This window comes from Rhinoderma darwinii, chromosome 1 (genome assembly GCF_050947455.1).
Source record: "Rhinoderma darwinii isolate aRhiDar2 chromosome 1, aRhiDar2.hap1, whole genome shotgun sequence".
Lineage (NCBI taxonomy): Eukaryota > Metazoa > Chordata > Amphibia > Anura > Rhinodermatidae > Rhinoderma > Rhinoderma darwinii.
Window position 1 is genome coordinate 249,053,131 of NC_134687.1, and position 15,624 is coordinate 249,068,754.

Below are 15,624 nucleotides of genomic sequence, written 5' to 3' on the forward strand. Positions count from 1 at the left end.
AAATAGGACTATGGATTAAGGCTTTTAATGTCAATTGCCATTCTAAGCTGAATGTGCCTGCTCTCGTCAGATCGCAGAAGTTACACAGCTTAAGGCCTCGCTAGTACCAGTGTGGGAGACTGTCTGGGAATTCGTGGTGCGGTTGACTTTTTATTATGTCGTTTAGATTTTGTTTCACAATCGATTAAAAAGGACTATGGATTAAAGCATTTAACGTCAATGGCCATTCTAAGCTGAATGTGCCTGCTCTCGTCAGATCGCAGAAGTTACACAGCTTAAGGCCTCGCTAGTACCAGTGTGGGAGACTGTCTGGGAATCCGTGGTGTGGTTGACTTTTTATTATGTCGTTTAGATTTTGTTTCACAATCGATTAAAAAGGACTATGGATTAAAGCATTTATTGTCAATGGCCATTCTAAGCTGAATGTGCCTGCTCTCGTCAGATCGCAGAAGTTACACAGCTTAAGGCCTCGCTAGTACCAGTGTGTGAGACTGTCTGGGAATCCGTGGTGCTGTTGACTTTTTATTATGTCGTTTAGATTTTGTTTCACAATCGATTAAAAAGGACTATGGATTAAAGCATTTAATGTCAATGGCCATTCTAAGCTGAATGTGCCTGCTCTCGTTAGATCGCAGAAGTTACATAGCTTAACGCCTCGCTAGTACAAGTGTGGGAGACTGTCTGGGAATCCGTGGTGCGGTTGAATTTTTATTATGTCGTTTAGATTTTGTTTCACAATCGATTAAAAAGGACTATGGATTAAAGCATTTATTGTCAATGGCCATTCTAAGCTGAATGTCCCTGCTCTCGTCAGATCGCAGAAGTTACACAGCTTAAGGCCTCGCTAGTACCAGTGTGGGAGACTGTCTGGGAATCCGTGGTGCGGTTGACTTTTTATTATGTCGTTTAGATTTTGTTTCACAATCGATTAAAAAGGACTATGGATTAAAGCATTTAATGTCAAAGGCCATTCTAAGCTGAATGTGCCTGCTCTCGTCAGATCGCAGAAGTTACACAGCTTAAGGCCTCGCTAGTACCAGTGTGGGAGACTGTCTGTGAATCCGTGGTGCGGTTGACTTTTTATTATGTCGTTTAGATTTTGTTTCACAATAGATTAAATAGAACTATGGATTAAAGCATTTAACGTCTATGGCCATTCTAAGCTGAATGTGCCTGCTCTCGTCAGAACGCAGAAGTTACACACCTTAAGGCCTCGCTAGTACCAGTGTGGGAGACTGTCTGGGAATCCGTGGTGCGGTTGAATATTTATTATGTCGTTTAGATTTTGTTTCACAATCGATTAAAAAGGACTATGGATTAAAGCATTTAATGTCAATGGCCATTCTAAGCTGAATGTCCCTGCTCTCGTCAGATCGCAGAAGTTACACAGCTTAAGCCCTCGCTAGTACGAGTGTGGGAGACTGTCTGGGAATCCGTGGTGCGGTTGACTTTTTATTATGTTGTTTAGATTTTGTTTCACAATAGATTAAATAGGACTATGGATTAAGGCTTTAAATGTCAATGGCCATTCTAAGCTGAATGTGCCTGCTCTCGTCAGATCGCAGAAGTTACACAGCTTAAGGTCTCGCTAGTACCAGTGTGGGAGACTGTCTGGGAATCCGTGGTGCGGTTGACTTTTTATTATGTGGTTTAGATTTTGTTTCACAATCGATTAAAAAGGACTATGGATTAAAGCATTTAATGTAAATGGCCATTCTAAGCTGAATGTCCCTGCTCTCGTCAGATCGCAGAAGTTACACAGCTTAAGGCCTCGCTAGTACCATTGTGGGAGACTGTCTGGGAATCCGTGGTGCGGTTGACTTTTTATTATGTCGTTTAGATTTTGTTTCACAATCGATTAAAAAGGACTATGGATTAAAGCATTTAATGTCAATGGCCATTCTAAGCTGAATGTGCCTGCTCTCGTCAGATCGCAGAAGTTACACAGCTTAAGGCCTCGCTAGTACCAGTGTGGGAGACTGTCTGTGAATCCGTGGTGCCGTTGACTTTTTATTATGTCGTTTAGATTTTGTTTCACAATCGATTAAAAAGGACTATGGATTAAAGCATTTAATGTCAATGGCCATTCTAAGCTGAATGTGCCTGCTCTCGTCAGATCGCAGAAGTTACACAGCTTAAGGCCTCGCTAGTACCAGTGTGGGAGACTGTCTGGGAATCCGTGGTGCGGTTGACTTTTTATTATGTCGTTTAGATTTTGTTTCACAATCGATTAAAGAGGACTATGGATTAAAGCATTCAATGTCAATGGCCATTCTAAGCTGAATGTGCCTGCTCTCGTCAGATCGCAGAAGTTACACAGCTTAAGGCCTCGCTAGTACCAGTGTGGGAGACTGTCTGGGAATCCGTGGTGTGGTTGACTTTTTATTATGTTGTTTAGATTTTGTTTCACAATAGATAAAATAGGACTATGGATTAAAGCATTTAACGTCAATGGCCATTCTAAGCTGAATGTGCCTGCTCTCGTCAGATCGCAGAAGTTACACAGCTTAAGGCCTCGCTAATACCAGTGTGGGAGACTGTCTGGGAATCCGTGGTGCGGTTGACTTTTTATTATGTTGTTTAGATTTTGTTTCACAATAGATTAAATAGGACTATGGATTAAGGCTTTTAATGGCAATGGCCATTCTAAGCTGAATGTGCCTGCTCTCGTCAGATCGCAGAAGTTATGCAGCTTAAGGCCTCGTTAGTACCAGTGTGGGAGACTGTCTGGGAATACGTGGTGCGGTTGACTTTTTGTTATGTCGTTTAGATTTTGTTTCACAATCGATTAAAAAGGACTATGAATTAAAGCATTTAATGTCAATGGCCATTCTAAGCTGAATGTGCCTGCTCTCGTTAGATCGCAGAAGTTACACACCTTAACGCCTCGCTAGTACCAGTGTGGGAGACTGTCTGGGAATCCGTGGTGCGGTTGACTTTTTATTATGTCGTTTAGATTTTGTTTCACAATCGATTAAAAAGGACTATGGATTAAAGCGTTTAATGTCAATGGCCATTCTAAGCTGAATGTGCCTGCTCTCGTCAGATCGCAGAAGTTACACAGCTTAAGGCCTCGCTAGTACCAGTGTGGGAGACTGTCTGGGAATCCGTGGTGCGGTTGACTTTTTATTATGTCGTTTAGATTTTGTTTCACAATAGATTAAATAGGACTATGGATTAAAGCATTTAACGTCAATGGCCATTCTAAGCTGAATGTCCCTGCTCTCGTCAGAACGCAGAAATTACACAGCTTAAGTCCTCGCTAGTACCAGTGTGGGAGACTGTCTGGGAATCCGAGGTGCAGTTGACTTTTTATTATGTTGTTTAGATTTTGTTTCACAATAGATTAAATAGGACTATGGATTAAGGCTTTTAATGTCAATGGCCATTCTAAGCTGAATGTGCCTGCTCTCGTCAGATCGCAGAAGTTACACAGCTTAAGGCCTCGCTAGTACCAGTGTGGGAGACTGTCTGGGAATTCGTGGTGCGGTTGACTTTTTATTATGTCGTTTAGATTTTGTTTCACAATCGATTAAAAAGGACTATGGATTAAAGCATTTAATGTCAATGGCCATTCTAAGCTGAATGTGCCTGCTCTCGTTAGATCGCAGAAGTTACACACCTTAACGCCTCGCTAGTACCAGTGTGGGAGACTGTCTGGGAATCCGTGGTGCGGTTGACTTTTTATTATGTTGTTTAGATTTTGTTTCACAATAGATTAAATAGGACTATGGATTAAGGCTTTTAATGGCAATGGCCATTCTAAGCTGAATGTGCCTGCTCTCGTCAGATCGCAGAAGTTATGCAGCTTAAGGCCTCGTTAGTACCAGTGTGGGAGACTGTCTGGGAATACGTGGTGCGGTTGACTTTTTGTTATGTCGTTTAGATTTTGTTTCACAATCGATTAAAAAGGACTATGAATTAAAGCATTTAATGTCAATGGCCATTCTAAGCTGAATGTGCCTGCTCTCGTTAGATCGCAGAAGTTACACACCTTAACGCCTCGCTAGTACCAGTGTGGGAGACTGTCTGGGAATCCGTGGTGCGGTTGACTTTTTATTATGTCGTTTAGATTTTGTTTCACAATCGATTAAAAAGGACTATGGATTAAAGCATTTAATGTCAATGGCCATTCTAAGCTGAATGTGCCTGCTCTCGTCAGATCGCAGAAATTACACAGCTTAAGGCCTCGCTAGTACCAGTGTGGGAGACTGTCTGGAAATCCGTGGTGCGGTTGACTTTTTATTATGTCGTTTAGATTTTGTTTCACAATAGATTAAATAGGACTATGGATTAAAGCATATAACGTCAATGGCCATTCTAAGCTGAATGTCCCTGCTCTCGTCAGATCGCAGAAGTTACACAGCTTAAGGCCTCCTTAGTACCAGTGTGGGAGACTGTCTGCGAATCCGTGATGCGGTTGACTTTTTATTATGTTGTTTAGATTTTGTTTCACAATAGATTAAATAGGACTATGGATTAAGGCTTTTAATGTCAAAGGCCATTCTAAGCTGAATGTGCCTGCTCTCGTCAGATCGCAGAAGTTACACAGCTTAAGGCCTCGCTAGTACCAGTGTGGGAGACTGTCTGGGAATCCGTGGTGCGGTTGACTTTTTATTATGTCGTTTAGATTTTGTTTCACAATCGATTAAAAAGGACTATGGATTAAAGCATTTAATGTCAATGGCCATTCTAAGCTGAATGTGCCTGCTCTCGTTAGATCGCAGAAGTTACACAGCTTAACGCCTCGCTAGTACCAGTGTGGGAGACGGTCTGGGAATCCGTGGTGCGGTTGGATTTTTGTTATGTCGTTTAGATTTTGTTTCACAATAGATTAAATAGGACTATGGATTAAAGCATATAACGTCAATGGCCATTCTAAGCTGAATGTGCCTGCTCTCGTCAGATCGCAGAAGTTACACAGCTTAAGGCCTCGCTAGTACCAGTGTGGGAGACTGTCTGGGAATCCGTGGTGCGGTAGAATTTTTATTATGTCGTTTAGATTTTGTTTCACAATCGATTAAAAAGGACTATGGATTAAAGCATTTAATGTCAATGGCCATTCTAAGCTGAATGTCCCAGCTCTCGTCAGATCGCAGAAATTACACAGCTTAAGGCCTCGCTAGTACCAGTGTGGGAGACTGTCTGGGAATCCGTGGTGCGGTTGACTTTTTATTATGTCGTTTAGATTTTGTTTCACAATCGATTAAAAAGGACTATGGATTAAAGCATTTAAGGTCAATGGCCATTCTAAGCTGAATGTGCCTGCTCTCGTCAGATCGCAGAAGTTACACAGCTTAAGGCCTCGCTAGTACCAGTGTGGGAGACTGTCTGGGAATCCGTGGTGCGGTTGAATTTTTATTATGTCGTTTAGATTTTGTTTCACAATCGATTAAAAAGGACTATGGATTAAAGCCTTTAATGTCAATGGCCATTCTAAGCTGAATGTCCCTGCTCTCGTCAGATCGCAGAAGTTACACAGCTTAAGGCCTCCCTAGTACCAGTGTGGGAGACTGTCTGGGAATCCGTGGCGCGGTTGACTTTTTATTATGTTGTTTAGATTTTGTTTCACAATAGATTAAATAGGACTATGGATTACGGCTTTTAATGTCAATGGCCATTCTAAGCTGAATGTACCTGCTCTCGTCAGATCGCAGAAGTTACACAGCTTAAGGCCTCGCTAGTACCAGTGTGGGAGACTGTCTGGGAATCCGTGGTGCGGTTGACTTTTTATTATGTCGTTTCGATTTTGTTTCACAATCGATTAAAAAGGACTATGGATTAAAGCATTTAATGTCAATGGCCATTCTAAGCTGAATGTGCCTGCTCTAGTTAGATCGCAGAAGTTACACAGCTTAACGCCTCGCTAGTACCAGTGTGGGAGACTGTCTGGGAATCCGTGGTGCGGTTGACTTTTTATTATGTCGTTTAGATTTTGTTTCACAATAGATTAAATAGGACTATGGATGAAAGCATATAACGTAAATGGCCATTCTAAGCTGAATGTGCCTGCTCTCGTCAGATCGCAGAAGTTACACAGCTTAAGGCCTCGCTAGTACCAGTGTGGGAGACTGTCTGGGAATCCGTGGTGCGGTTTAATTTTTATTATGTCGTTTAGATTTTGTTTCACAATCGATTAAAAAGGACTATGGATTAAAGCATTTAATGTCAATGGCCATTCTAAGCTGAATGTGCCTGCTCTAGTTAGATCGCAGAAGTTACACAGCTTAACGCCTCGCTAGTACCAGTGTGGGAGACTGTCTGGGAATCCGTGGTGCGGTTGCCTTTTTATTATGTCGTTTAGATTTTGTTTCACAATAGATTAAATAGGACTATGGATGAAAGCATATAACGTCAATTGCCATTCTAAGCTGAATGTGCCTGCTCTCGTCAGATCGCAGAAGTTACACAGCTTAAGGCCTCGCTAGTACCAGAGTGGGAGACTGTCTGGGAATCCGTGGTGCGGTTGACTTTTTATTATGTCGTTTAGATTTTGTTTCACAATCGATTAAAAAGGACTATGGATTAAAGCATTTAATGTCAATGGCCATTCTAAGCTGAATGTGCCTGCTCTCGTCAGATCGCAGAAGTTACACAGCTTAAGGCCTCGCTAGTACCAGTGTGGGAGACTGTCTGTGAATCCGTGGTGCGGTTGACTTTTTATTATGTTGTTTAGATTTTATTTCACAATAGATTAAATAGGACTATGGATTAAGGCTTTTAATGTCAATGGCCATTCTAAGCTGAATGTGCCTGCTCTCGTCAGATCGCAGAAGTTACACAGCTTAAGGCCTCGCTAGTACCAGTGTGGGAGACTGTCTGGGAATCCGTGGTGCGTTTGACTTTTTATTATGTCGTTTAGATTTTGTTTCACAATAGATTAAATAGGACTATGGATTAAAGCATTTAACGTCAATGGCCATTCTAAGCTGAATGTGCCTGCTCTCGTCAGATCGCAGAAGTTACACAGCTTAAGGCCTCGCTAGTACCAGTGTGGGAGACTGTCTGGGAATCCGTGGTGTGGATGACTTTTTATTATGTCGTTTAGATTTTGTTTCACAATCGATTAAAAAGGACTATGGATTAAAGCATTTAATGTCAATGGCCATTCTAAGCTGAATGTCCCTGCTCTCGTCAAATCGCAGAAGTTACACAGCTTAAGGCCTCGCTAGTACCAGTGTGGGAGACTGTCTCGGAATCCGTGGTGCGGTTGACTTTTTATTATGTCGTTTAGATTTTGTTTCACAATCGATTAAAAAGGACTATGGATTAAAGCATTTAATGTCAATGGCCATTCTAAGCTGAATGTGCCTGCTCTCGTCAGATCGCAGAAGTTACACAGCTTAAGGCCTCGCTAGTACCAGTGTGGGAGACTGTCTGGGAATCCGTGGTGCGGTTGACTTTTTATTATGTCGTTTAGATTTTGTTTCACAATAGATTAAATAGGACTATGGATTAAAGCATTTAACGTCAAAGGCCATTCTAAGCTGAATGTGCCTGCTCTCGTTAGATCGCAGAAGTTACACATCTTAACGCCTCGCTAGTACTAGTGTGGGAGACTGTCTTGGAATCCGTGGTGCGTTTGACTTTTTATTATGTCGTTTAGATTTTGTTTCACAATAGATTAAATAGGACTATGGATTGAAGCATTTAACGTCAATGGCCATTCTAAGCTGAATGTGCCTGCTCTCGTCAGATCGCAGAAGTTACACAGCTTAAGGCCTCGCTAGTACCAGTGTGGGAGACTGTCTGGGAATCCGTGGTGCGGTTGCCTTTTTTTTATGTCGTTTAGATTTTGTTTCACAATCGATTAAAAAGGACTATGGATTAAAGCATTTAATGTTAATGGCCATTCTAAGCTGAATGTGCCTGCTCTCGTTAGATCGCCGAAGTTAAACAGCTTAACGCCTCGCTAGTACCAGTGTGAGAGACTGTCTGGGAATCCGTGGTGCGGTTGACTTTTTATTATGTCGTTTAGATTTTGTTTCACAATAGATTAAATAGGACTATGGATTAAAGCATTTAACGTCAATGGCCATTCTAAGCTGAATGTGCCTGCTCTCGTCAGATCGCAGAAGTTACACAGCTTAAGGCCTCGCTAGTACCAGTGTGGGAGACTGTCTGGGAATCCGTGGTGCGGTTGAATTTTTATTATGTCGTTTAGATTTTGTTTCACAATCGATTAAAAAGGACTATGGATTAAAGCATTTAATGTCAATGGCCATTCTAAGCTGAATGTCCCTGCTCTGGTCAGATTGCAGAAGTTACACAGCTTAAGGCCTCGCTAGTACCAGTGTGGGAGACTGTCTGGGAATCCGTGGTGCAGTTGACTTTTTATTATGTCGTTTAGATTTTGTTTCACAATCGATTAAAAAGGACTATGGATTAAAGCATTTTTTGATGTCAATGGCCATTCTAAGCTGAATGTACCTGCTCTCGTCAGATCGCAGAAGTTACACAGCTTAAGGCCTCGCTAGTACCAGTGTGGGAGACTGTCTGGGAATCCGTGGTGCGGTTGACTTTTTATTATGTCGTTTAGATTTTGATTCACAATCGATTAAAAAGTACTATGGATTAAAGCATTTAATATCAATGGCCATTCTAAGCTGAATGTGCCTGCTCTCGTCAGATCGCAGAAGTTACACAGCTTAAGGCCTCGCTAGTACCAGTGTGGGAGACTGTCTGGGAATCCGTGGTGCGGTTGACTTTTTATTATGTCGTTTAGATTTTGTTTCACAATCGATTAAAAAGTACTATGCATTAAAGCATTTAATGTCAATGGCCATTCTAAACTGAATGTGCCTGCTCTCGTCAGATCGCAGAAGTTACACAGCTTAAGGCCTCGCTAGTACCAGTGTGGGAGACTGTCTGGGAATCCGTGGTGCGGTTGACTTTTTATTATGTCGTTTAGATTTTGTTTCACAATAGATTAAATAGGACTATGGATTAAAGCATCTAACGTCAATTGCCATTCTAAGCTGAATGTGCCTGCTCTGGTCAGAACGCATAAGTTACACAGCTTAAGGCCTTGCTAGTACCAGTGTGGGAGACTGTCTGGGAATCCGTGGTGTGGTTGAATTTTTATTATGTCGTTTAGATTTTGTTTCACAATCGATTAAAAAGGACTATGGATTAAAGCCTTTAATGTCAATGGCCATTCTAAGCTGAATGTCCCTGCTCTCGTCAGATCGCAGAAGTTACACAGCTTAAGGCCTCGCTAGTACCAGTGTGGGAGACTGTCTGGGAATCCGTGGTGCGGTTGACTTTTTATTATGTTGTTTAGATTTTGTTTCACAATAGATTAAATAGGACTATGGATTAAGGCTTTTAATGTCAATGGTCATTCTAAGCTGAATGTGCCTGCTCTCGTCAGATCGCAGAAGTTACACAGCTTAAGGCCTCGCTAGTACCAGTGTGGGAGACTGTCTGGGAATCCGTGGTGCGGTTGACTTTTTATTATGTCGTTTAGATTTTGTTTCACAATCGATTAAAAAGGACTATGGATTAAAGCATTTTTTGATGTCAATGGCCATTCTAAGCTGAATGTGCCTCCTCTCGTCAGATCGCAGAAGTTACACAGCTTAAGGCCTCGCTAGTACCAGTGTGGGAGACTGTCTGGGAATCCGTGGTGCAGTTGACTTTTTATTATGTCGTTTAGATTTTGTTTCACAATCGATTAAAAAGTACTATGGATTAAAGCATTTAATGTCAATGGCCATTCTAAGCTGAATGTGCCTGCTCTCGTCAGATCGCAGAAGTTACACAGCTTAAGGCCTCGCTAGTACCAGTGTGGGAGACTGTCTGGGAATCCGTGGTGCGGTTGACTTTTTATTATGTCGTTTAGATTTTGTTTCACAATAGATTAAATAGGACTATGGATTAAAGCATTTAACGTCAATGGCCATTCTAAGCTGAATGTGCCTGCTCTGGTCAGAATGCAGAAGTTACACAGCTTAAGGCCTCGCTAGTACCAGTGTGGGAGACTGTCTGGGAATCCGTGGTGCGGTTGAATTTTTATTATGTCGTTTAGATTTTGTTTCACAATCGATTAAAAAGGACTATGGATTAAAGCCTTTAATGTCAATGGCCATTCTAAGCTGAATGTCCCTGCTCTCGTCAGATCGCAGAAGTTACACAGCTTAAGGCCTCCTTAGTACCAGTATGGGAGACTGTCTGGGAATCCGTGGTGCGGTTGACTTTTTATTATGTTGTTTAGATTTTGTTTCACAATAGATTAAATAGGACTATGGATTAAGTCTTTTAATGTCAAAGGCCATTCTAAGCTGAATGTGCCTGCTCTCGTCAGATCGCAGAAGTTACACAGCTTAAGGCCTCGCTAGTACCAGTGTGGGAGACTGTCTGGGAATCCGTGGTGCGGTTGGATTTTTGTTATGTCGTTTAGATTTTGTTTCACAATAGATTAAATAGGACTATGGATTAAAGCACATAACGTCAATGGCCATTCTAAGCTGAATGTGCCTGCTCTCGTCAGATCGCAGAAGTTACACAGCTTAAGGCCTCGCTAGTACCAGTGTGGGAGACTGTCTGGGAATCCGTGGTGCGGTAGAATTTTTATTATGTCGTTTAGATTTTGTTTCACAATCGATTAAAAAGGACTATGGATTAAAGCATTTAATGTCAATGGCCATTCTAAGCTGAATGTCCCTGCTCTCGTCAGATCGCAGAAATTACACAGCTTAAGGCCTCGCTAGTACCAGTGTGGGAGACTGTCTGGGAATCCGTGGTGCGGTTGACTTTTTATTATGTCGTTTAGATTTTGTTTCACAATCGATTAAAAAGGACTATGGATTAAAGCATTTAAGGTCAATGGCCATTCTAAGCTGAATGTGCCTGCTCTCGTCAGATCGCAGAAGTTACACAGCTTAAGGCCTCGCTAGTACCAGTGTGGGAGACTGTCTGGGAATCCGTGGTGCGGTTGAATTTTTATTATGTCGTTTAGATTTTGTTTCACAATCGATTAAAAAGGACTATGGATTAAAGCCTTTAATGTCAATTGCCATTCTAAGCTGAATGTCCCTGCTCTCGTCAGATCGCAGAAGTTACACAGCTTAAGGCCTCCCTAGTACCAGTGTGGGAGACTGTCTGGGAATCCGTGGCGCGGTTGACTTTTTATTATGTTGTTTAGATTTTGTTTCACAATAGATTAAATAGGACTATGGATTAAGCTTTTTAATGTCAATGGCCATTCTAAGCTGAATGTGCCTGCTCTCGTCAGATCGCAGAAGTTACACAGCTTAAGGCCTCGCTAGTACCAGTGTGGGAGACTGTCTGGGAATCCGTGGTGCGGTTGACTTTTTATTATGTCGTTTCGATTTTGTTTCACAATCGATTAAAAAGGACTATGGATTAAAGCATTTAATGTCAATGGCCATTCTAAGCTGAATGTGCCTGCTCTAGTTAGATCGCAGAAGTTACACAGCTTATCGCCTCTTTAGTACCAGTGTGGGAGACTGTCTGGGAATCCGTGGTGCGGTTGACTTTTTATTATGTCGTTTAGATTTTGTTTCACAATAGATTAAATAGCACTATGGATGAAAGCATATAACGTCAATGGCCATTCTAAGCTGAATGTGCCTGCTCTCGTCAGATCGCAGAAGTTACACAGCTTAAGGCCTCGCTAGTACCAGTGTGGGAGAATGTCTGGGAATCCGTGGTGCGGTTTAATTTTTATTATGTCGTTTAGATTTTGTTTCACAATCGATTAAAAAGGACTATGGATTAAAGCATTTAATGTCAATGGCCATTCTAAGCTGAATGTGCCTGCTCTAGTTAGATCGCAGAAGTTACACAGCTTAACGCCTCGCTAGTACCAGTGTGGGAGACTGTCTGGGAATCCGTGGTGCGGTTGACTTTTTATTATGTCGTTTAGATTTTGTTTCACAATCGATTAAAAAGGACTATAGATTAAAGCATTTAACGTCAATGGCCATTCTAAGCTGAATGTGCCTGCTTTCGTCAGAACGCAGAAGTTACATAGCTTAAGTCCTCGCTAGTACCAGTGTGGGAGACTGTCTGGGAATCCGTGGTGCGGTTGAATTTTTATTATGTTGTTTAGATTTTGTTTCACAATAGATTAAATAGGACTATGGATTAAGGCTTTTAATGTCAATGGCCATTCTAAGCTGAATGTGCCTGCTCTCGTCAGATCGCAGAACTTACACAGCTTAAGGCCTCGCTAGTACCAGTGTGGGAGACTGTAAGGGAATCCGTGGTGAGGTTGACTTTTTATTATGTCGTTTAGATTTTGTTTCACAATCGATTAAAAAGGACTATTGATTAAAGCATTTAATGTCAATGTCCATTCTAAGCTGAATGTGCCTGCTCTCGTTAGATCGCAGACGTTACACAGCTTAATGCCTCGCTAGTACCAGTGTGGGTGACTGTCTGGGAATCCGTGGTGCGGTTGACTTTTTATTATGTCGTTTAGATTTTGTTTCACAATAGATTAAATAGGACTATGGATTAAACTATTTAACGTCAATGGCCATTCTAAGCTGAATGTGCCTGCTCTCGTCAGATCGCAGAAGTTACACAGCTTAAAGCCTCGCTAGTACCAGTGTGGGAGACTGTCTGGGAATCCGTGGAGCGGTTGACTTTTTATTATGTCGTTTAGATTTTGTTTCACAATCGATTAAAAAGGACTATGGATTAAAGCATTTAATGTCAATGGCCATTCTAAGCTGAATGTCCCTGCTCTCGTCAGATCGCAGAAGTTACACAGCTTAAGGCCTCGCTAGTACCAGTGAGGGAGACTGTCTGGGAATCCGTGGTGCGGTTTGCTTTTTATTATGTCGTTTAGATTTTGTTTCACAATCGATTAAAAAGGACTATGGATTAAAGCATTTAATGTCAATGGCCATTCTAAGCTGAATGTGCCTTCTCTCGTCAGATCGCAGAAGTTACACAGCTTAAGGCCTCGCTAGTACCAGTGTGGGACACTGTCTGGGAATCCGTGGTGCTGTTGACTTTTTATTATGTCGTTTAGATTTTGTTTCACAATAGATTAAATAGGACTATGGATTAAAGCATTTAACGTCAATGGCCATTCTAAGCTGAATGTGCCAGCTCTCGTCAGAGCGCAGAAGTTACACAGCTTAAGCCGTCGCTAGTACCAGTGTGGGAGACTGTCTGGGAATCCGTGGTGCGGTTGAATTTTTATTATGTCGTTTAGATTTTGTTTCACAATCGATTAAAAAGGACTATGGATTAAAGCATTTAATGTCAATGGCCATTCTAAGCTGAATGTCCCTGCTCTCGTCAGATCGCAGAAGTTACACAGCTTAAGGCCTCGCTAGTACCAGTGTGGGAGACTGTCTGGGAATCCGTGGTGCGGTTGACTTTTTATTATGTCGTTTAGATTTTGTTTCACAATCGATTAAAAAGGACTATGGATTAAAGCATTTAATGTCAATGGCCATTCTAAGCTGAATGTGCATGCTCTCGTTAAATCGCAGAAGTTAAACAGCTTAACGCCTCGCTAGTACCAGTGTGGGAGACTGTCTGGGAATCCGTGGTGTGGTTGACTTTTTATTATTTCGTTTAGATTTTGTTTCACAATAGATTAAATAGGACTATGGATTAAAACATTTAACGTCAATTGCCATTCTAAGCTGAATGTGCCTGCTCTCGTCAGATCGCAGAAGTTACACAGCTTAAGGCCTCGCTAGTACCAGTGTGGGAGACTGTCTGGGAATCCGTGGTGCGGTTAAGTTTTTATTTATGTCGTTTAGATTTTGTTTCACAATCGATTAAAAAGGACTATGGATTAAAGAATTTAATGTCAATGGCCATTCTAAGCTGAATGTCCCTGCTCTCGTCAGATCGCAGAAGTTACACAGCTTAAGGCTTCGCTAGTACCAGTGTGGGAGACTGTCTGGGAATCCGTGGTGCGGTTGACTTTTTATTATGTCGTTTAGATTTTGTTTCACAATCGATTAAAAAGGACTATGGAATAAAGCATTTAATGTCAATGGCCATTCTAAGCTGAATGTGCCTGCTCTCGTCAGATTGCAGAAGTTACACAGCTTAAGGCCTCGCTAGTACCAGTGTGGGAGACTGTCTGGGAATCCGTGGTGCGGTTGACTTTTTATTATGTCGTTTAGATTTTGTTTCACAATCGATTAAAAAGGACTATGGATTAAAGCATTTAATGTCAATGGCCATTCTAAGCTGAATGTGCCTGCTTTCGTCAGATCGCAGAAATTACACAGCTTAAGGCCTCGCTAGTACCAGTGTGGGAGACTGTCTGGGAATCCGTGGTGCGGTTGACTTTTTATTATGTCGTTTAGATTTTGTTTCACAATAGATTAAATAGGACTATGGATTAAAGCATTTAACGTCAATGGCCATTCTAAGCTGAATGTGCCTGCTCTCGTCAGAATGCAGAAGTTACACAGCTTAAGGCCTCGCTATTACTAGTGTGGGAGACTGTCTGGGAATCCGTGGTGCGGTTGACTTTTTATTATGTCGTTTAGATTTTGTTTCACAATCGATTAAAAAGGACTATGGATTAAAGCATTTAATGTCAATGGCCATTCTAAGCTGAATGTGCCTGCTCTCGTCAGATCGCAGAAGTTACACAGCTTAAGCCCTCGCTAGTACTAGTGTGGGAGACTGTCTGGGAATCCGTGGTGCGGTTGACTTTTTATTATGTCGTTTAGATTTTGTTTCACAATCGATTAAAAAGGACTATGGATTAAAGCATTTAATGTCAATGGCCATTCTAAGCTGAATGTGCCTGCTCTCGTCAGATCGCAGAAGTTACCCAGCTTAAGGCCTCGCTATTACCAGTGTGGGAGACTGTCTGGGAATCCGTGGTGCTGTTGACTTTTTATTATGTCGTTTAGATTTTGTTTCACAATCGATTAAAAAGGACTATGGATTTAAGCATTTAATGTCAATGGCCATTCTAAGCTGAATGTGCCTGCTCTCGTCAGATTGCAGAAGTTACACAGCTTAAGGCCTCGCTAGTACCAGTGTGGGAGACTGTCTGGGAATCCGTGGTGCAGTTGACTTTTTATTATGTCGTTTAGATTTTGTTTCACAATCGATTAAAAAGGACTATGGATTAAAGCATTTAACGTCAATGGCCATTCTAAGCTGAATGTGCCTGCTCTCGTCAGAACGCAGAAGTTACATAGCTTAAGTCCTCGCTAGTACCAGTGTGGGAGACTGTCTGGGAACCCGTGGTGCGGTTGACTATTTATTATGTTGTTTAGATTTTGTTTCCCAATAGATTAAATAGGACTATGGATTAAGGCTTTTAATGTCAATGGCCATTCTAAGCTGAATGTGCCTGCTCTCGTTAGATCGCAGAAGTTACACAGCTTAACGCCTCGCTAGTACCAGTGTGGGTGACTGTCTGGGAATCCGTGGTGCGGTTGACTTTTTATTATGTCGTTTAGATTTTGTTTCACAATAGATTAAATAGGACTATGGATTAAAGCATTTAACGTCAATGGCCATTCTAAGCTGAATGTGCCTGCTCTCGTCAGAACGCAGAAGTTACACAGCTTAAGGCCTCGCTAGTACTAGTGTGGGAGACTGTCTGGGAATCCGTGGTGCGGTTGACTTTTTATTATGTCGTTTAGATTTTGTTTCACA

At 41.7% G+C, this 15,624-nt stretch overlaps 69 pseudogenes; all 69 read left to right on the top strand.

Annotated features, from left to right (window-relative positions):
* The first annotated feature begins 29 nt into the window (after positions 1-29).
* On the top strand, positions 30-148 carry LOC142716863 (5S ribosomal RNA; annotated as a pseudogene).
* A 67-nt stretch (positions 149-215) lies between these two features.
* LOC142732980 (5S ribosomal RNA) lies at positions 216-334 on the top strand (annotated as a pseudogene).
* A 67-nt stretch (positions 335-401) lies between these two features.
* LOC142731498 (5S ribosomal RNA) lies at positions 402-520 on the top strand (annotated as a pseudogene).
* A 253-nt stretch (positions 521-773) lies between these two features.
* Positions 774-892, top strand: LOC142727104 (5S ribosomal RNA; annotated as a pseudogene).
* A 67-nt stretch (positions 893-959) lies between these two features.
* Positions 960-1,078, top strand: LOC142681959 (5S ribosomal RNA; annotated as a pseudogene).
* Positions 1,079-1,145: 67 nt separating this feature from the next.
* LOC142689522 (5S ribosomal RNA) lies at positions 1,146-1,264 on the top strand (annotated as a pseudogene).
* A 67-nt stretch (positions 1,265-1,331) lies between these two features.
* Positions 1,332-1,450, top strand: LOC142696098 (5S ribosomal RNA; annotated as a pseudogene).
* Positions 1,451-1,517: 67 nt separating this feature from the next.
* Positions 1,518-1,636, top strand: LOC142736268 (5S ribosomal RNA; annotated as a pseudogene).
* Positions 1,637-1,703: 67 nt separating this feature from the next.
* On the top strand, positions 1,704-1,822 carry LOC142738509 (5S ribosomal RNA; annotated as a pseudogene).
* A 67-nt stretch (positions 1,823-1,889) lies between these two features.
* On the top strand, positions 1,890-2,008 carry LOC142719548 (5S ribosomal RNA; annotated as a pseudogene).
* A 67-nt stretch (positions 2,009-2,075) lies between these two features.
* Positions 2,076-2,194, top strand: LOC142698513 (5S ribosomal RNA; annotated as a pseudogene).
* A 67-nt stretch (positions 2,195-2,261) lies between these two features.
* On the top strand, positions 2,262-2,380 carry LOC142732991 (5S ribosomal RNA; annotated as a pseudogene).
* Positions 2,381-2,447: 67 nt separating this feature from the next.
* On the top strand, positions 2,448-2,566 carry LOC142737130 (5S ribosomal RNA; annotated as a pseudogene).
* A 67-nt stretch (positions 2,567-2,633) lies between these two features.
* Positions 2,634-2,752, top strand: LOC142737433 (5S ribosomal RNA; annotated as a pseudogene).
* A 67-nt stretch (positions 2,753-2,819) lies between these two features.
* On the top strand, positions 2,820-2,938 carry LOC142709409 (5S ribosomal RNA; annotated as a pseudogene).
* Positions 2,939-3,005: 67 nt separating this feature from the next.
* On the top strand, positions 3,006-3,124 carry LOC142698635 (5S ribosomal RNA; annotated as a pseudogene).
* Positions 3,125-3,191: 67 nt separating this feature from the next.
* Positions 3,192-3,310, top strand: LOC142736697 (5S ribosomal RNA; annotated as a pseudogene).
* A 67-nt stretch (positions 3,311-3,377) lies between these two features.
* Positions 3,378-3,496, top strand: LOC142736512 (5S ribosomal RNA; annotated as a pseudogene).
* Positions 3,497-3,563: 67 nt separating this feature from the next.
* LOC142709420 (5S ribosomal RNA) lies at positions 3,564-3,682 on the top strand (annotated as a pseudogene).
* A 67-nt stretch (positions 3,683-3,749) lies between these two features.
* Positions 3,750-3,868, top strand: LOC142737445 (5S ribosomal RNA; annotated as a pseudogene).
* Positions 3,869-3,935: 67 nt separating this feature from the next.
* LOC142709437 (5S ribosomal RNA) lies at positions 3,936-4,054 on the top strand (annotated as a pseudogene).
* Positions 4,055-4,121: 67 nt separating this feature from the next.
* LOC142736721 (5S ribosomal RNA) lies at positions 4,122-4,240 on the top strand (annotated as a pseudogene).
* A 253-nt stretch (positions 4,241-4,493) lies between these two features.
* LOC142737101 (5S ribosomal RNA) lies at positions 4,494-4,612 on the top strand (annotated as a pseudogene).
* A 253-nt stretch (positions 4,613-4,865) lies between these two features.
* Positions 4,866-4,984, top strand: LOC142738279 (5S ribosomal RNA; annotated as a pseudogene).
* Positions 4,985-5,051: 67 nt separating this feature from the next.
* Positions 5,052-5,170, top strand: LOC142737924 (5S ribosomal RNA; annotated as a pseudogene).
* A 67-nt stretch (positions 5,171-5,237) lies between these two features.
* Positions 5,238-5,356, top strand: LOC142736611 (5S ribosomal RNA; annotated as a pseudogene).
* A 67-nt stretch (positions 5,357-5,423) lies between these two features.
* LOC142681893 (5S ribosomal RNA) lies at positions 5,424-5,542 on the top strand (annotated as a pseudogene).
* A 67-nt stretch (positions 5,543-5,609) lies between these two features.
* On the top strand, positions 5,610-5,728 carry LOC142708523 (5S ribosomal RNA; annotated as a pseudogene).
* A 253-nt stretch (positions 5,729-5,981) lies between these two features.
* LOC142736794 (5S ribosomal RNA) lies at positions 5,982-6,100 on the top strand (annotated as a pseudogene).
* Positions 6,101-6,353: 253 nt separating this feature from the next.
* On the top strand, positions 6,354-6,472 carry LOC142683599 (5S ribosomal RNA; annotated as a pseudogene).
* Positions 6,473-6,539: 67 nt separating this feature from the next.
* On the top strand, positions 6,540-6,658 carry LOC142736351 (5S ribosomal RNA; annotated as a pseudogene).
* A 67-nt stretch (positions 6,659-6,725) lies between these two features.
* LOC142736082 (5S ribosomal RNA) lies at positions 6,726-6,844 on the top strand (annotated as a pseudogene).
* A 67-nt stretch (positions 6,845-6,911) lies between these two features.
* LOC142673880 (5S ribosomal RNA) lies at positions 6,912-7,030 on the top strand (annotated as a pseudogene).
* Positions 7,031-7,097: 67 nt separating this feature from the next.
* On the top strand, positions 7,098-7,216 carry LOC142699609 (5S ribosomal RNA; annotated as a pseudogene).
* A 67-nt stretch (positions 7,217-7,283) lies between these two features.
* LOC142698756 (5S ribosomal RNA) lies at positions 7,284-7,402 on the top strand (annotated as a pseudogene).
* A 253-nt stretch (positions 7,403-7,655) lies between these two features.
* Positions 7,656-7,774, top strand: LOC142735653 (5S ribosomal RNA; annotated as a pseudogene).
* A 253-nt stretch (positions 7,775-8,027) lies between these two features.
* LOC142736612 (5S ribosomal RNA) lies at positions 8,028-8,146 on the top strand (annotated as a pseudogene).
* A 67-nt stretch (positions 8,147-8,213) lies between these two features.
* On the top strand, positions 8,214-8,332 carry LOC142700743 (5S ribosomal RNA; annotated as a pseudogene).
* Positions 8,333-8,402: 70 nt separating this feature from the next.
* LOC142696919 (5S ribosomal RNA) lies at positions 8,403-8,521 on the top strand (annotated as a pseudogene).
* Positions 8,522-8,588: 67 nt separating this feature from the next.
* LOC142735860 (5S ribosomal RNA) lies at positions 8,589-8,707 on the top strand (annotated as a pseudogene).
* A 67-nt stretch (positions 8,708-8,774) lies between these two features.
* LOC142736304 (5S ribosomal RNA) lies at positions 8,775-8,893 on the top strand (annotated as a pseudogene).
* A 253-nt stretch (positions 8,894-9,146) lies between these two features.
* LOC142727115 (5S ribosomal RNA) lies at positions 9,147-9,265 on the top strand (annotated as a pseudogene).
* Positions 9,266-9,332: 67 nt separating this feature from the next.
* Positions 9,333-9,451, top strand: LOC142725151 (5S ribosomal RNA; annotated as a pseudogene).
* Positions 9,452-9,521: 70 nt separating this feature from the next.
* LOC142683643 (5S ribosomal RNA) lies at positions 9,522-9,640 on the top strand (annotated as a pseudogene).
* A 67-nt stretch (positions 9,641-9,707) lies between these two features.
* Positions 9,708-9,826, top strand: LOC142737931 (5S ribosomal RNA; annotated as a pseudogene).
* A 67-nt stretch (positions 9,827-9,893) lies between these two features.
* Positions 9,894-10,012, top strand: LOC142707120 (5S ribosomal RNA; annotated as a pseudogene).
* A 67-nt stretch (positions 10,013-10,079) lies between these two features.
* On the top strand, positions 10,080-10,198 carry LOC142736731 (5S ribosomal RNA; annotated as a pseudogene).
* Positions 10,199-10,265: 67 nt separating this feature from the next.
* On the top strand, positions 10,266-10,384 carry LOC142693081 (5S ribosomal RNA; annotated as a pseudogene).
* Positions 10,385-10,451: 67 nt separating this feature from the next.
* On the top strand, positions 10,452-10,570 carry LOC142738275 (5S ribosomal RNA; annotated as a pseudogene).
* A 67-nt stretch (positions 10,571-10,637) lies between these two features.
* Positions 10,638-10,756, top strand: LOC142724273 (5S ribosomal RNA; annotated as a pseudogene).
* A 67-nt stretch (positions 10,757-10,823) lies between these two features.
* LOC142736613 (5S ribosomal RNA) lies at positions 10,824-10,942 on the top strand (annotated as a pseudogene).
* Positions 10,943-11,009: 67 nt separating this feature from the next.
* Positions 11,010-11,128, top strand: LOC142671152 (5S ribosomal RNA; annotated as a pseudogene).
* Positions 11,129-11,195: 67 nt separating this feature from the next.
* On the top strand, positions 11,196-11,314 carry LOC142698874 (5S ribosomal RNA; annotated as a pseudogene).
* Positions 11,315-12,125: 811 nt separating this feature from the next.
* Positions 12,126-12,244, top strand: LOC142707320 (5S ribosomal RNA; annotated as a pseudogene).
* A 253-nt stretch (positions 12,245-12,497) lies between these two features.
* LOC142686598 (5S ribosomal RNA) lies at positions 12,498-12,616 on the top strand (annotated as a pseudogene).
* A 67-nt stretch (positions 12,617-12,683) lies between these two features.
* On the top strand, positions 12,684-12,802 carry LOC142692312 (5S ribosomal RNA; annotated as a pseudogene).
* A 67-nt stretch (positions 12,803-12,869) lies between these two features.
* LOC142738349 (5S ribosomal RNA) lies at positions 12,870-12,988 on the top strand (annotated as a pseudogene).
* A 253-nt stretch (positions 12,989-13,241) lies between these two features.
* On the top strand, positions 13,242-13,360 carry LOC142727126 (5S ribosomal RNA; annotated as a pseudogene).
* A 253-nt stretch (positions 13,361-13,613) lies between these two features.
* Positions 13,614-13,732, top strand: LOC142672268 (5S ribosomal RNA; annotated as a pseudogene).
* Positions 13,733-13,800: 68 nt separating this feature from the next.
* On the top strand, positions 13,801-13,919 carry LOC142736442 (5S ribosomal RNA; annotated as a pseudogene).
* A 67-nt stretch (positions 13,920-13,986) lies between these two features.
* On the top strand, positions 13,987-14,105 carry LOC142736461 (5S ribosomal RNA; annotated as a pseudogene).
* A 67-nt stretch (positions 14,106-14,172) lies between these two features.
* On the top strand, positions 14,173-14,291 carry LOC142735672 (5S ribosomal RNA; annotated as a pseudogene).
* Positions 14,292-14,358: 67 nt separating this feature from the next.
* LOC142670346 (5S ribosomal RNA) lies at positions 14,359-14,477 on the top strand (annotated as a pseudogene).
* A 67-nt stretch (positions 14,478-14,544) lies between these two features.
* LOC142737113 (5S ribosomal RNA) lies at positions 14,545-14,663 on the top strand (annotated as a pseudogene).
* Positions 14,664-14,730: 67 nt separating this feature from the next.
* LOC142735538 (5S ribosomal RNA) lies at positions 14,731-14,849 on the top strand (annotated as a pseudogene).
* Positions 14,850-14,916: 67 nt separating this feature from the next.
* LOC142736821 (5S ribosomal RNA) lies at positions 14,917-15,035 on the top strand (annotated as a pseudogene).
* Positions 15,036-15,102: 67 nt separating this feature from the next.
* On the top strand, positions 15,103-15,221 carry LOC142667638 (5S ribosomal RNA; annotated as a pseudogene).
* Positions 15,222-15,288: 67 nt separating this feature from the next.
* LOC142672554 (5S ribosomal RNA) lies at positions 15,289-15,407 on the top strand (annotated as a pseudogene).
* Positions 15,408-15,474: 67 nt separating this feature from the next.
* LOC142689611 (5S ribosomal RNA) lies at positions 15,475-15,593 on the top strand (annotated as a pseudogene).
* Positions 15,594-15,624: the final 31 nt, after the last annotated feature.